Source organism: Equus caballus, chromosome 15 (genome assembly GCF_041296265.1).
Source record: "Equus caballus isolate H_3958 breed thoroughbred chromosome 15, TB-T2T, whole genome shotgun sequence".
Classification (NCBI taxonomy): Eukaryota; Metazoa; Chordata; class Mammalia; order Perissodactyla; family Equidae; genus Equus; species Equus caballus.
In genome coordinates, this window is record NC_091698.1 from 54,873,274 (window position 1) to 54,886,150 (window position 12,877).

At 48.8% G+C, this 12,877-nt stretch overlaps 1 protein-coding gene and 1 long non-coding RNA gene across 3 annotated transcripts in view; one reads left to right on the top strand and one right to left on the bottom strand.

Moving 5' to 3' along the window:
* COMMD1 (copper metabolism domain containing 1) overlaps positions 1 to 12,877 on the bottom strand; it is a 226,118-nt gene that overhangs the window by 21,817 nt on the left and 191,424 nt on the right. Inside the window, exon 4 of one of the 2 annotated variants that reach the window (XR_011426044.1) lies at positions 11,073 to 11,124. The exons of the other annotated variant lie outside the window; for it this stretch is intronic. The gene's annotated coding sequence lies outside the window, so the exon portion shown is untranslated. The remainder of the gene's footprint in view (positions 1 to 11,072; positions 11,125 to 12,877) is intronic. 2 annotated transcript variants of the gene reach the window in all.
* LOC138917686 (uncharacterized) lies at positions 4,600 to 8,412 on the top strand. Its single transcript, XR_011426045.1, has 2 exons — positions 4,600 to 4,676; positions 5,823 to 8,412. It is a non-coding gene; the product is annotated as an uncharacterized lncRNA (long non-coding RNA).

The following is a 12,877-nucleotide window of genomic DNA, read 5'->3' on the forward strand; positions in this document are numbered from 1 at the left end:
TTTCTCAGCAAAACTGAGACAGGGCTTTATCTCCCCCATTTCACAAATGAGGAAACTGAGGCTCAGAGAGGTTAAGTGACTTAGTCACGTGGCAACCACATTTACACAGTAAGCAGCAAAAATGGAAATTAAATCCAGGTCTGTTTCACAAAAGGCTACACACTGCATGATTCTGTAACTCCACTTCTGTGAAGTTCAAGAACAGGCAAAACCAATCCATGATGATGAGTCACATCTAAGATGATAAGGCCAGAGTAATGGTTCCCTCTAGGGGGTGGATACACATTCACGACCTGCACTTCATACATTTTACCGGATGCTACACCTCAAGTTAAAAAAAAAATCCACATCTGATAGGCTCCAAGTTCATGCTCTTAACTGCTAAGCTGCCATAGGGCCACCCTGACAGAACCTGGCCACAGTCTAGAATTGATTTCCTTGGATAATCAGTTTTTAAAAATATTCTGGTAGACAATATACATCCTAATCACATCAAAGCGAAGACATCGGAACAATAAACCTGTGTTTAAAGCCACAAAATGAAAAGTAGAAACTATCGATTTCCTGGCAACAGGGAATTTCCCCTCTCTTGCCACATCAGAATAATAAAGAAAAAAGTTAAAATTCTGCTCTAAGGGAATATTTATAGATGTACAGAAAATAATTTGTCACAAAGTTCTTAGAGTCATCCATGGAAATACCCAAAGCTAAAATTACACAAAATAGGGCCAGCCCCAGGGGCCTGTGGTTAAGTTCGGCACGTTCCACTTTAGCACGTTTCACTTTGGCAACCCAGGCTCAGTTCCCAGGTGTGGACCCACACCACTCATCTGTCAGTGGCCCTGCTGCAGTGGCAGCTCACATTAAAAAAAGAAGATTGGCAGTGGATGTTAGCTCAGGATGAATCTTCCTCAGCAATAAAATAAAATAAAATAAATTTAAAAATTACATAAAATATTTCAAGACATATGCTGTAACTTTATCAACAATGCTAACTCTCAAAAGAAGTTTGAATTTTGTTACAACAACTAAGGAACGGCAAGAAGACAAAGCTGATGGGCAAAGAGCATAAAACTCACAGTAGGGGCAAGGCACAGTGAGTGCAAAAATCTCAACTCAGAGTTATAACAAACAGAAAACTTGCACGAGTCACTTTTTCTAGCAGTAAAGTGATGTGCCACCTATGCTCTAACAACAAATTCTCCATTCAAGTATCAAGTTCTTCCCACCAAAGCTTTGTTCAGACTAGCAAAGTCTCATCACCAGCGGGCAATGATGAAATCATTACATCAATTCTCTTGAAGCCTTACCCCACATATACACACTCCTCTTATTCAAACGGTAATTGTCTCTCTAGAGAGAGGAATTTACTCATCCCACAATTTGGAGACTATTTGGCAAGAATCTAGTAACTAATTCCACCTGGGGCGGTGGGGGGGGGGCTGGATTGGGGGATCCACACCTGTTGGGTGTTATATGCTGTCATCTTTACTGGATGCTTTCCATTATGCAGCCAGGAAACCCAACTTTCAAATTGTTAGAACCCAGTTTAATTCGATTTAACTTTCTGTACACACCAAAAATGCCAGGCAATTGATTCAAATGATTTTAGTCCCTCGCTATTTGCATATAAGACCAAAAGGCCTTTATGAGAATTTTTCAGTATTGTTAATTTATGTATCACCACTGGGTGTGTTGCAATAGTTTACATAACCAAATATTATCCCAGTTGCAAGAATCTCAATGTTGATAAAAGTAACCATTTGCATTTATTAAAAGTCTTTAACAAACTGTCCAATAAAATTGTCAGAAAAACTGAGTAGAGTCAAATATTGTGGCTATTAAGCAAGTCAGAAAGCATTAAAAGAACTGACCCAGTATGTTAAGAACAGAGTGTGATTCAGGTACTTCATAGCCCTGAGTCAGCACCCCCAATTACGGTATTCCAGAAAGAAAAAACACACAAAAGCATTACTAGAAAACATCGAAACAAAGTTTCTTTGAGAAACAAAGGATTCTTTTTTCTCTTATCCCTGCATCAGCTGAAAAAGCCCCCATATTTCTACCTAGAACATCCTAGCTTTATACCAACAATGCATCACATAAAGCAAAATGATTATTTTTTTGGATTCTCATTCATTTCCTAACGTAACTTAAAAAAAGCCACATATTTGAACAAACAGTATAGTGAAAAATCAACCATGAATTATCAGTTCCACTTCCCTATATTTAGCAAAACTTTAGCATCTTAGAATTAGAGAAATCTAAATTGTGGTTTTTTTAAAACAAGGAAATCTTCAAAACCACAAGCCACCTATATACTCAGCTCTCCATCAGAAACTCAGAAAAAAAATCAATTCATAATTTTTGCAAGTGTATGTTTATTCTCCTCAAAAGACTCCCTCATTCCTTGGATTTTAAAAACTTCATCTGCATCTGCCAAATATGGCTGATTTCAGTCTCAGACAAACCTAAACAGTTGTCACACGGTTACTGTTTGGTAAGGGGAAGCTGATGCCTAGAGGAACTTCTATACTGATTACACAATGACCACTACTTTTTTTTTTAATCTTCTTTTTTCTGAGGCAGGTTAGCCGTGAGCTAACACCTGCTGCCAATCCTCCCCTTTTTGCTGAGGAAGACTGGCCCTAAGCTAACAACAAAAGGAGTACCAAGAGCTAGTTACCTACAACCCATCCCCATCCCCACCTTCATCTACTTCCTATGTGAGACGCCTACCACAGCATGGCTTGACAAGCCGCACCATGTCCGCATCCGGGATCCGAACCCACGAACCCCGGGCCACCAAAAGGGAACATGTGAACTTAACTGCTGCGCCACCGGGCCGGCCCCTGACCACTACTTACTAAGCACTTCTTAACTTCCCTGATGCAGAGCAAGGAGTCTGGCAAACATTATCCCCTTTGTCCTAAAAAAAACAATCTTGTAGAGCAGACACTACCATCCTCAAAACCAGATACGGAAAATGAGGCTGGAATAATAAACAACTTGACCAAGGTCACTAAACTGTATGTGGCAGAACCAAGACCAGCGAACAGTGAGGGTAGGAACTCGTAACTTTTATGGAGAATTAAGCCTTTCGTCAAACATATGCCATCTGCACAAAAACTAGATGAAGAGTAGTGAGCTCCTGCTGTAGGGAGATTCCCAAGGAGGGGGGAAAAGTAGTATTCCACCCTGAAAAAGTAATTTCAAACAGAAGATCTAAAAGATAAAGACATTTGTAAAGGCTGGGCAGGAAGGCAAGGTTTACTCAAGTAGGGTTCTATAAGGTTGCTGCACTTTCCTGGTCTTAAAATCTAATCTGGCTCAAGAGCACAGGGACTCCGTGTAACACTCTCCCAACTTCCACCAGGCTAATAGCCTCTATTGGAAAGAAAGAAAAGTGGGAACTAGGACAGTAGGAAGAAGTGCCGCCCAGCCCTGTCCTCCCTCCGGGTCAGCTGCCAGATCAGCTAAGGCATCACCTCGAGACCACGAGACAGCCAGGCTGGGCTCTGGGCTCGAGAGCCCTTGGACTGGGCTTGGCTGGGGCTCCCGGCTTCCTGGTCCCAGTACTGGCCCTGTCTGCCACCGCTCTAACCATCCCATCACCTCCTAAAGCAAAATTACACTGGAAGAATTCGCTGTAACAAGTAGAAGCCCATATTCACCAACTGGCTTCACAATCTGAAATCTACAGCACGGCTCCAACAAGGCAGAGGCAGGAGAATACGTTATGATGGTTCCTACTATCGTTTTACGAAGTTGGGGAGGTTCAGGAGGCCGGGGTGGGGGGGTGGGCGCGAGGTAGGAGAGCAAAGACAAACCATCCCCTACGTTTTAACCGGGAGAGGGAGGCTCCCGGCCAACCCAGGTTTAAAATGTATCTGTTATCTTCAGAGATGAACTTTCACGCTTGTGACGCTCGTCGGGGTGTCTCTTTGCTGCTCCTCCTCAATGGATGAAGACAGTGGGTTCTGGGACTCCCCAGCCCCGAGTGTAAAATGCTTGGCCTGGAAATTAAGGTGACTCGGTTTTATTGCCTCCAGAAGGGTCCGCCTGCGGTCCTGGGGTAGCCGCCAGAAGCCGTGCCGCAGTCCCGCCGGGGTTCCCACCGAGCGCCCCCGCGCCCACCCTTCACGAGAGGCGTTTTGCACAGGCCGACTTGACGCGCTCCGGCAGCATCCACCCTTCCCCCTCCCCAGGTCGCGGGCAAGGAGCCTGGTTAATCATTCAACGCGGGCGGCGTGGAATATTTTTCCAGAGGTCAAAGCGAAAGGTTCTCCCTAAGTTTCGCAGAAAATCAGCCTTTGGGGACCCGAAGGTGGCAGTGGCAGGCGGCTGGGGGTAGGGAGGGGTTGCTGGCGGCTCTTTGGCTCACAAAACACCTGATCTCCCCATGCGGCATCGGAGACCTGCTCAGTGCGAGGGTGGGGTGCGAGGGTGCGAGCGCGAAATCACGCACGGCCCCCTCCCCAAAACGCTGGTGCAACCCAGATGAGGACGCCCGGCTCCAGACGCCCCTTCTCCATGCCTGCATCGACCCGGCGCAGGCTCCCCCGGAAGTTGGGGTCCAACCGGGAGGGGGGACGTCCCCGGGCGGGTGGGTGTGGAATGCTGCAAGAGGCTCGAAAGACACCCTGCCGCGGGTTTCGTTTTCTTCCTCCTTTAGGGTAAGGAAGGTGGCGAGGGGTGGGGTGGGGGACGCCAAATGCTGCAGAAGCCACCTAGAAAGTGTTTCCTCCGCTGGGGCGCCGGCACGAAGCCGGAACCCGAAAGGAAACGGGTTGGGGGGCGGGGAGGGGGGGGCCAGTGGGTGGGGGGCGGGGAGCAGAGAGGTAGGGGAGAACGAAGCGGGCCTGGGGAGGTGTTGGGGGAGGGGAGCGTCGGGAAGGAGGCGGCGAGGGTGCACACCCGCCCGGCCCTACCTTGTCCGGGAGCAGCTCCTGCTCAGCGGGGCGGGGGCGGGAGATCGCGGCCGCATCCACGTCCCGGCCGCTCGGCGCGGCTCAGCCCGGCGACCGCCGTCGCTCACGCTCCATGCGTTGCGCCCGCAACGGGCGGCCCGGCGGTGTCGGCGGCGGGGATGGCTCGGGCTCGGCTAGTCTCCGGCACTTGTTGCCGCCACGGCTGCTGCGCCTCACTCCCGGCTCCAGCTCCCAGCGCCGCCGCCGCCGCCTCTGGGCCCCCGCCCCCGCCCGACGCGCCAATCAGGCCCGGCGCCGCCCCTCACGTCACCGCCCAGCCCTGCCCGCCGCCCGGCGCCCCAAGTTGGGCGACGGCCCAGCCACCGCCTGTCTGCCCAGGCTCGAGCTCCTCCTGGCTACTGGGTGCCCTCGGGGTCCCCAGGCCCACACCTGGAAAGCAGAGGGTTAAAATGGGTGAAGGGGACCCCAGGAAGTAGATACCTCGGAAAAACAGGGCAGCTCGAAGTTCAAAAGAACTATATTGCAACTCCGGTCTAACCTAAATCCCTCCAGCTGCAGGTCACCCCTCTTGAAGTAGGTCTGATGTTGGGGGACTAAGCACATGGCCTGGCCGGAGCCAGTTTGTGCCTGGGCCTGGACTGGACCCCGGCCGCCCCTCAATTGCTTGGGCAGATGCCGGGGGAAGGGGGAACCAGGGCCAAACTGGGACTTGACCATTGGTCTCTGCCCACCCATAACCTGCCACCACCTCTTAGGTGCCCAAATAATGCCCTAGCGCCCAAGGCCTAGGGGTGGTGCCCTACTTGGCACTGCCACTCGATCTTCGGATTCATGAAGCCGATAGGAAGTGGTGAGGGGGGAGTCAGTTCTCTTCCTCGCGGTGTCTTGCAGAGGGTTTCCTCGAGGTTCCACGCTTGTCTCGGGAAACTGAAAACGCAAAGTGCCCAGACGCGAACCTCGAACCTGCGCCGCGGCCCAAGGAACAAGATAGACACCTAGGTGCAGCCTAAATGGCAGAACTCTGATACACGCACCTCCGACTCCCGGAGGTGCCAAACACACCCATCCGCCGGAACTCCGGAGACAACAAACACACCCTCCTGGCCCAGCCTACCCGTCAGGCTGGCCAGAGCATTGCACTCTAAGGTGAGTCTGAGCCGCTGTTGACACAACTTTGGAGGTTCCAGGTAAACCTGGGGCGACTGGATGGAGAGGTTGCCCTGATGTGAACGGCCCAGAGCAGCCAGCTCGTCCCCCGTGCGCTCCGCAGGGAGGCAAGCCTGGCCCGAGGCGCACCTGAAAGCGCTCAGCTCCCTTGGTCCTTATCTCTGGGAAGAAAGCAAACCGCTTCAGATAATCAGACAGAGAAATTAAGGACACTCCACCCTCAACTATTTGCATTTTTCAGAAGGCGTTCTGAGCCGGAATTAGCCGAAAGGGAAGGAATTGCTAATGTAAAGAATTTCAGGCACCTATGATCTGAGCCCACTATGACCCTTGCTCTTATCCAAACTCAGAACACAGAAGAGCACATTGCTGCTGGATGCACTGAGCCACGTGGGTGCGGTCCTCTAGAAAGAGGAATTCTGCGTCAGTTCTGGGAAAGTTTTGATTTGCAGCCTTCAGACCATTTTGCTTTTATGTTAATCATATGATTCTCCTAAGACTGCCATATAAGGTCCAAGAAACAAGTCGGATTGTTGTATGTTCATAGAGAAACATCTGGAAGCATGTACAGGTAACTCTTAACCACAGTTACCCCAGGTGTGGAATATGGGTGACCTACCAAAAGAGAGGAGATGAATTTTATACACTTACTGACTTTGAATTTTCTATTTTTCCAGTTATATTAATTTTCATAATTTAGAAAGCTAACAAAATATTTTTTTAATATAGAAATTAGAAATCCTTTAACAACTCTACAAAAAGTATAAAAAAACAATTGAAGCCTATGTCTTTAATTCTGTGTCAAAATAATTAATCCTGAGTCCATGTTCTTTAGTTTAAATAAAGATATCTCTAGGCTGTTCTGATCTTTAAATGCTGTGATGGGACAAGACTGACATCTGAAGATTTTTCTGTGCCATCAGATTGGTATATTGTTTCTACACATATGTGTCTTCCCTTTAAATGCACTCTCAGAAGCCACAGACAAACTTTCAGGGACTGCCAGCCAAAGAGTTTTTAGTAAGGGAACTGCTACAACGTCAGCAGGCAACCAACGAGGAAATTAAGCTTGTGTCCTTTGCAGCTGCCAAAAGCCGTTCAGGCCCTGAAACTTAAAAATAAAAGCATTCGCTCCATCGTGCCATTAATTAATGAGATCCAGAGTCTACCTCCAACAGTTACACTGTGTCTTGGGGGGAATTACTCAATGCAAAATTCCACACCTGCTTGGCTGTAGTCTCTGCTCTTGGGTTGGGGCCTGGGTCCATAATCAGTAGGTAAAGATGTATTATTCATATATTTAAGAAATATGTGTTGACCACCTACTAGGTGCACGGCACAGGGCTAGGCACTGGAGTGGTGACCACAGCAGACACACTTCCCTCTTGGAGCTCACAGTCTCACAGTCCAAAATTAACTGAACAATTAAATGCACTATCAGTTGATATAATTACAATTGTGATATGGACCAAAGGGAGTGCAAGGTGGCAGGACCAATTGTCTGGGGAGTCCAAGAGGAGGTAACATTTGAATTGAGCCCTGAAGGGTAAGCAGGATTTACTCAGGCAAAGAGGAAAGTGGAACAGAGTTCCTGGTTTATTCAGGCTACAAAGGGGGATGTGATTGAGAGGTAGGCAGGGGCTAGATCATGCTGGCCTGGTATACTATTTTCAGTAAGATCACTCTGACTGCAATGTGAGGAAGGAATATTGGAGAGGGAGGAGTGGGGTGGAGAGACAGCAGGCTATTGCTATAATGTAAGTGAAAGAGGCTGTTTAAGCAGTAGAGCAAATGGAGAGTAGTAGGTACCAAAAAGACTTGGTGATTTCTTAGCTAGGGAGGAATCAAGGAAAACTCTCAGGTCTCTGCTTCTTCAACCAGATGGATGGTGGTACCATTTTCTGAGTTGGGGGACCCCCATGAAGCCAGGTACCTGAGGGTTACTGTAAATATTCAATAAGATTACCTTTCGACCTTGTTATGAAAAGAACTTAATCTTATCAATTTGCTGTTTTCCTGAGGGGTAGCTCAAGGGTCACAAGGATTTATGAGCTTGTTTTACAGAAGAAAGAATGCCTTCAAGGATTACCAGATAACCAGCCCCTAGCTGCTGTTGAGGACCAGAAGTCAGATTGCCCCTGGGGGGTTACTGGGAGTGAAAGAAACATGGATTACTCTTTTGTTTCTCCAGAACTCCTCCTATCACACCCCGTAGCTCTATAAAACGCCCTGCCTTTTCTCTCCTTAAGGCAGAGAGAACCCATGCTCCTGCCTTCTCATCTTGGCCAATTTGAATAAACCTTTCTCCCTCTCCAAGCTCTCATGTCTCGGTGTTTGGCTTACTGCACTTCAGACACAGAACTTGCAATTAAGAGGTTCAGTATCACCCAGGGAGGTGGATTGAGAAAACTTTCCCAAGGTTTACATCTGGTCAAGGTGGGTTTAAGGTGCTTGTGAGATGTCCAAGTGGAGATGTTGAGGAGGTGGTTGTAGGGTCTGGTGCTCTGAGGAGAGGCTGGAGCTGAAGCAGCTGGTGTAGAGGTGGTAATAAAGTCACGAGAGTGAGGTGGTCTCCTAGGAGACTATAGTGTTCCACCAGAAGAGGGCCTAGGACCAAGCCTTGAGGAACCCTTATCTAAAGCCTGGACAGAGGCAAACTATCAGGCAGAGGAAGTGGAAGAGCAGCCAGAGAAGCAGGAAGAAAACTAGGAGCTTGAGGAGGTGGGGTCATAGAGCCCAGGAGAAGAATGTGTTATAAGGAGGCAATAGTCAACAACACTCAAAATGGCTGAGAGGCCCAAGGGAAATAAGGACTGAATAATGCCTACTAGACTGAGTGACCTTGGTGTCATTGGCATTTTTACAGAACAGTGACTGGTGGAGTGAAGGGGTGAGAGACTGGAGTGGAGGGAGGAGTGAGTGAGAGGTGAAGAAATGAAGAAAGGCATTGAATGCAAGCAACTCTTGAAAGGTTTGACTGTGAAGGGTCAGAGAGAAATAGCTGGAGAGGAATGTTATGTCAACAGTGGGTTCACTTTATATATTTTTATTTTTTTAGAATAGAATAACTTGAGTGTGTTCAAATGCAGATGGGGAGGATCCTATAGAGAAGAGGAAGATGAAGCTATAGCAGAGAAAGGACAATGGACAATAAAGGTTCCTGTGACCATGGGAGAGGATAGAACCAGAGTATGGGCAGAAAGGCTGAGTCAGGGGGCTGGCCCGGTGGTGCAGTGGATAAGTTCATACGTTCCACTTCTTGGCGGTGCAGGCTTCGCTGGTTGGGATCTCGGGTGCAGACACGGCACCGCTTGGCAAAAGCCATGCTGTGGTAGGCATCCCATGTATAAAGTAGAGGAAGATGGGCATGGATGTTAGCTCAGGGCCAGTCTTCCTCAGCAAAAAGAGGAGGATTGGCAGTAGTTAGCTCAGGGCTAATCTTCCTCAAAAAAAAAAAAAAGAGAAAAGAAAGGCTGACTCCGGCTGGCCTCCTCTATTCTAACAGGAGGATGCAGGTTGGAGGAGGATTGAGCCAGGCAGGTTTGATGTAGGACAGTGAATCCTTCCACCTGATGACCTCCTCTACTCTGTGACATACAGGAGGCTGGGGGTGGGGCAAGGAGAGATTTGAAGAGAATAGAGAAGGTTTGACACAGTCCTTGCAGAAGGTGGGAGGGTTGAGATGATCAGAGAAATAGCCAGATGGCAAGGCAGCATGGCAACCCACTTGAGGTTGGTGGCTTGAAATTGCAAGGTACCCTTTGGCCCTCTTATGTGATTTGCTCCAGAAGAGCTCAGCTATCTGCTCTGGTGAAGGCTCAGGTGAGGGAATTGCTAGGGCAGAGGAGCAAATTCCTTTTGCCAAGGAATTGAGAACCTTGGCAAAAGTGGGATTGACATGGTGCATGATCAGAGAGAAAGGACAGAGTCGATGGGCTGGTGGGATCAAAGGAGCCAAGGCTCAGTGATGCTGGAAGGAGAGGGGGTTGGATCAGAGATCTGGATGCATAAGTTAGTGGTTCAGGAGGTGGAGAAATTTAGGGCCATGGCAAAGCTAGGATGTGATGGCGGAGAGTAGAGGAGAAAGTCATTGGAGGGTATGAGGTCAGGGATTGAGAGGCAGGGTATTGGATGGGTCATCTGTGTGGATAGTGAAGCCATCCAGGAGGATGTGAGCAGGAATTGGGGTCGGGGACATGGTGTGCAGGCCACGGAGCCAGGAGTGGAAGTTTTAAGCGAGTGAGGAAGTGGGAATGACCAGGAAGTCAGAAGATGGGAACCATCAGGAAGGGGAGAGGGAATTTGGCTGGACAGCAGTTTCCTCAAAGGAACAAGAGTGCTTGAGGGGCCAGCCCAGTGGTGCAGTGGTTAAGTTCGCACATTCCGCTTCTCACCGGCCCGGGGTTCACTGGTTTGGATCCCGGGTGTGGACATGGCACCGCTTGGCACGCCATTCTGTGATAGGCGTCTCAGAAAGTAGAGGAAGATGGGCACGGATGTTGGCTCAGGGCCAGTCTTCCTCAGCAAAAAGAGGAGGACTGGCAGTAGTTAGCTCAGGGCTAATCTTCCTCAAAAAAAAAAAAAAAGAGTGTTTGATAGGGGCGGAGGAGAAATGATCAGGGAGAGAGGACTCACCCTACCTCTGAGCTCTGGGGGACACAGAGGTGGGAGGGTGAGCAGCCTTAAGCTCCAGTGCTGCAGGGAAAGCAAAGAAGATAGGGATTTCATCTGAGGAGAGCTTAAGGATGGACGGATGGACAGATAGAGGCATGGATTAATGAACTGACCTTTGATTCAGTTTGCTTATTCAAGTCTGCAGTCCCAGGGGATGATATTAAGAGATTTGGAGGGTGGGAGTGAGTAGAGGGTACAAGTCAGGTCCAGACAGAGCAGAGCATTGTGGGGTGATAGCAGGATAGAGGATCCATGAGGGAATGACCATGGAAACAGGCTTATCTCACTTCTGCTACTCACCTTCTCTCCTCCTCAGGCAAGTTGTTGACCTCTTCTGTCTCAGTTTCATTGTCTGTAAAACACACACACGCACACCCTCTCAGGACAATTATAAGGAAAACACTTTCTAAACTGTTAAGTGCTGTAGATATGTGAGTGATTTCCCTTGTACAGGATCCCCTCACATACGCCCACATCTCTCCCAAGAGTCCTCCCAAAAAGAATGTGAGTCCCTGCTCCAGAGGAAACTGTAATCTTGCCCCGGAGACAGGACAAATACACCCAAAACAATTAGAGAGGAATGCACAGCTGTGTCTGATTAAGTGCTAAATTGTAAAGTGCAGACAATAAGAGCTCTGAGATCAGAAAAGGGAACAATTAGCCAGAGTTGGAAAGTCTGGTTGGCTTCCTGGAGAAGGTGGGGTGGAAAGCACCCAGGCTGCTCACTTATCCTGAGGAGAATATTTGCAAATATGCCCATTCCTTTGTGGCTAGAAAGACTGTCAATGTAACAGTCTGGGTCTACAAAAAGGTTCCTTTTTTTTTTGAGGAAGATTAGCCCTGAGCTAACTGCTGCCAACCCTCCTCTTTTTGCTGAGGAAGACTGGCCCTGAGCTAACATCTGTGCCCATCTTTCTCTACTTTATACATGGGACGTCTACCACAGCATAGCTTTTACCAAGCAGTGCCACGTCTGCACTCAGGATCCGAACCGGCGAATCCCGGGCTGCTGAGAAGCAGAATGTGCGCACTTAACCACTGTGCCACTGGGCCAGCCCCTAGAAAAAGTTTCTAAGTCACAGATTTCTCTCTTGGCACCCCTGCTTCCCAACCTATCATCAGTCCTATAGCCCTGCCCCCTCTCAATCATAGTCCTGTGCTCCCCCCTGGTGGTTGGGCAGGCTGGGCTACACAATGAATCCTGTGTGCTTTGCCCTGGGCCTCTCATTTTTGGGTCCCCCATGTTACCCATTTTCCTGCTGAAGAAACAGAGGCTGATCTTCAGCAAGTTTCCTTTGCCCTCTTTGGTGCCAGCACACACCTGGTATTTTTGCCCAGCCAGACTGCAGGCTTTTGAGCAAGCAGTCTGGATGCCTCTCCTTTTGCTGTTTGCCTCACTGCACCTGGCCAGCCTAGGGCACCTGCATGTCCACAAAGCCAAAGCCCTGAGCCAGTTCCCACACCTGCCTCCTTTGCTCTTTACTGCCTCTGCCTCATTGTCCAGGAGCACCCACCAAACCACCATTCAGATAGCCCCATAGAGCTGCCACCTTAGAGCCCAAGATCTGCAAGCCCAGAGCTGGCTTCTCCCTCCTTGGTTGTTTTGGAGCCAACTCCTGCAGCCCTTTGGACATGGTTCAGAATGAAGCCCTCCTTCCTCAGGGGCTAGCCCTGCATCCTGGTTGATGCCTCAGCTCTATACCTCTCTCTTTCCTTCATCACAGGCCTGGAAAAGGTCCCAGCATGCCGCAGGGCCAAGTGCACACGGGTAGCATCAGCAGCAGAAATCCCCAAATCTTATATATGCTATGGACTTAGTTGCTCCAAAAGGACAGCAGTATTTTGCTAGTCTGTTAATCAGTCCCAGGTGGGGCCATGAAAACAACAGCCACTTCTGTCAATGGCTAAAATATTAATTACTGATGGAAAGTGTAGAATCTTGGCACTGGAATTCTTAGAATTCTGGTCCACATCCCTTGGAACTTACAAATGAGAAAAAGAAGGCTCCAAAAGTAGATTTCTGGAGGCCAAACATCTGATACTAGAGATAATATTTTGAATGTTGGACAATTAAATCACAGGTTAAAAATCACCTGGCTCCTAAA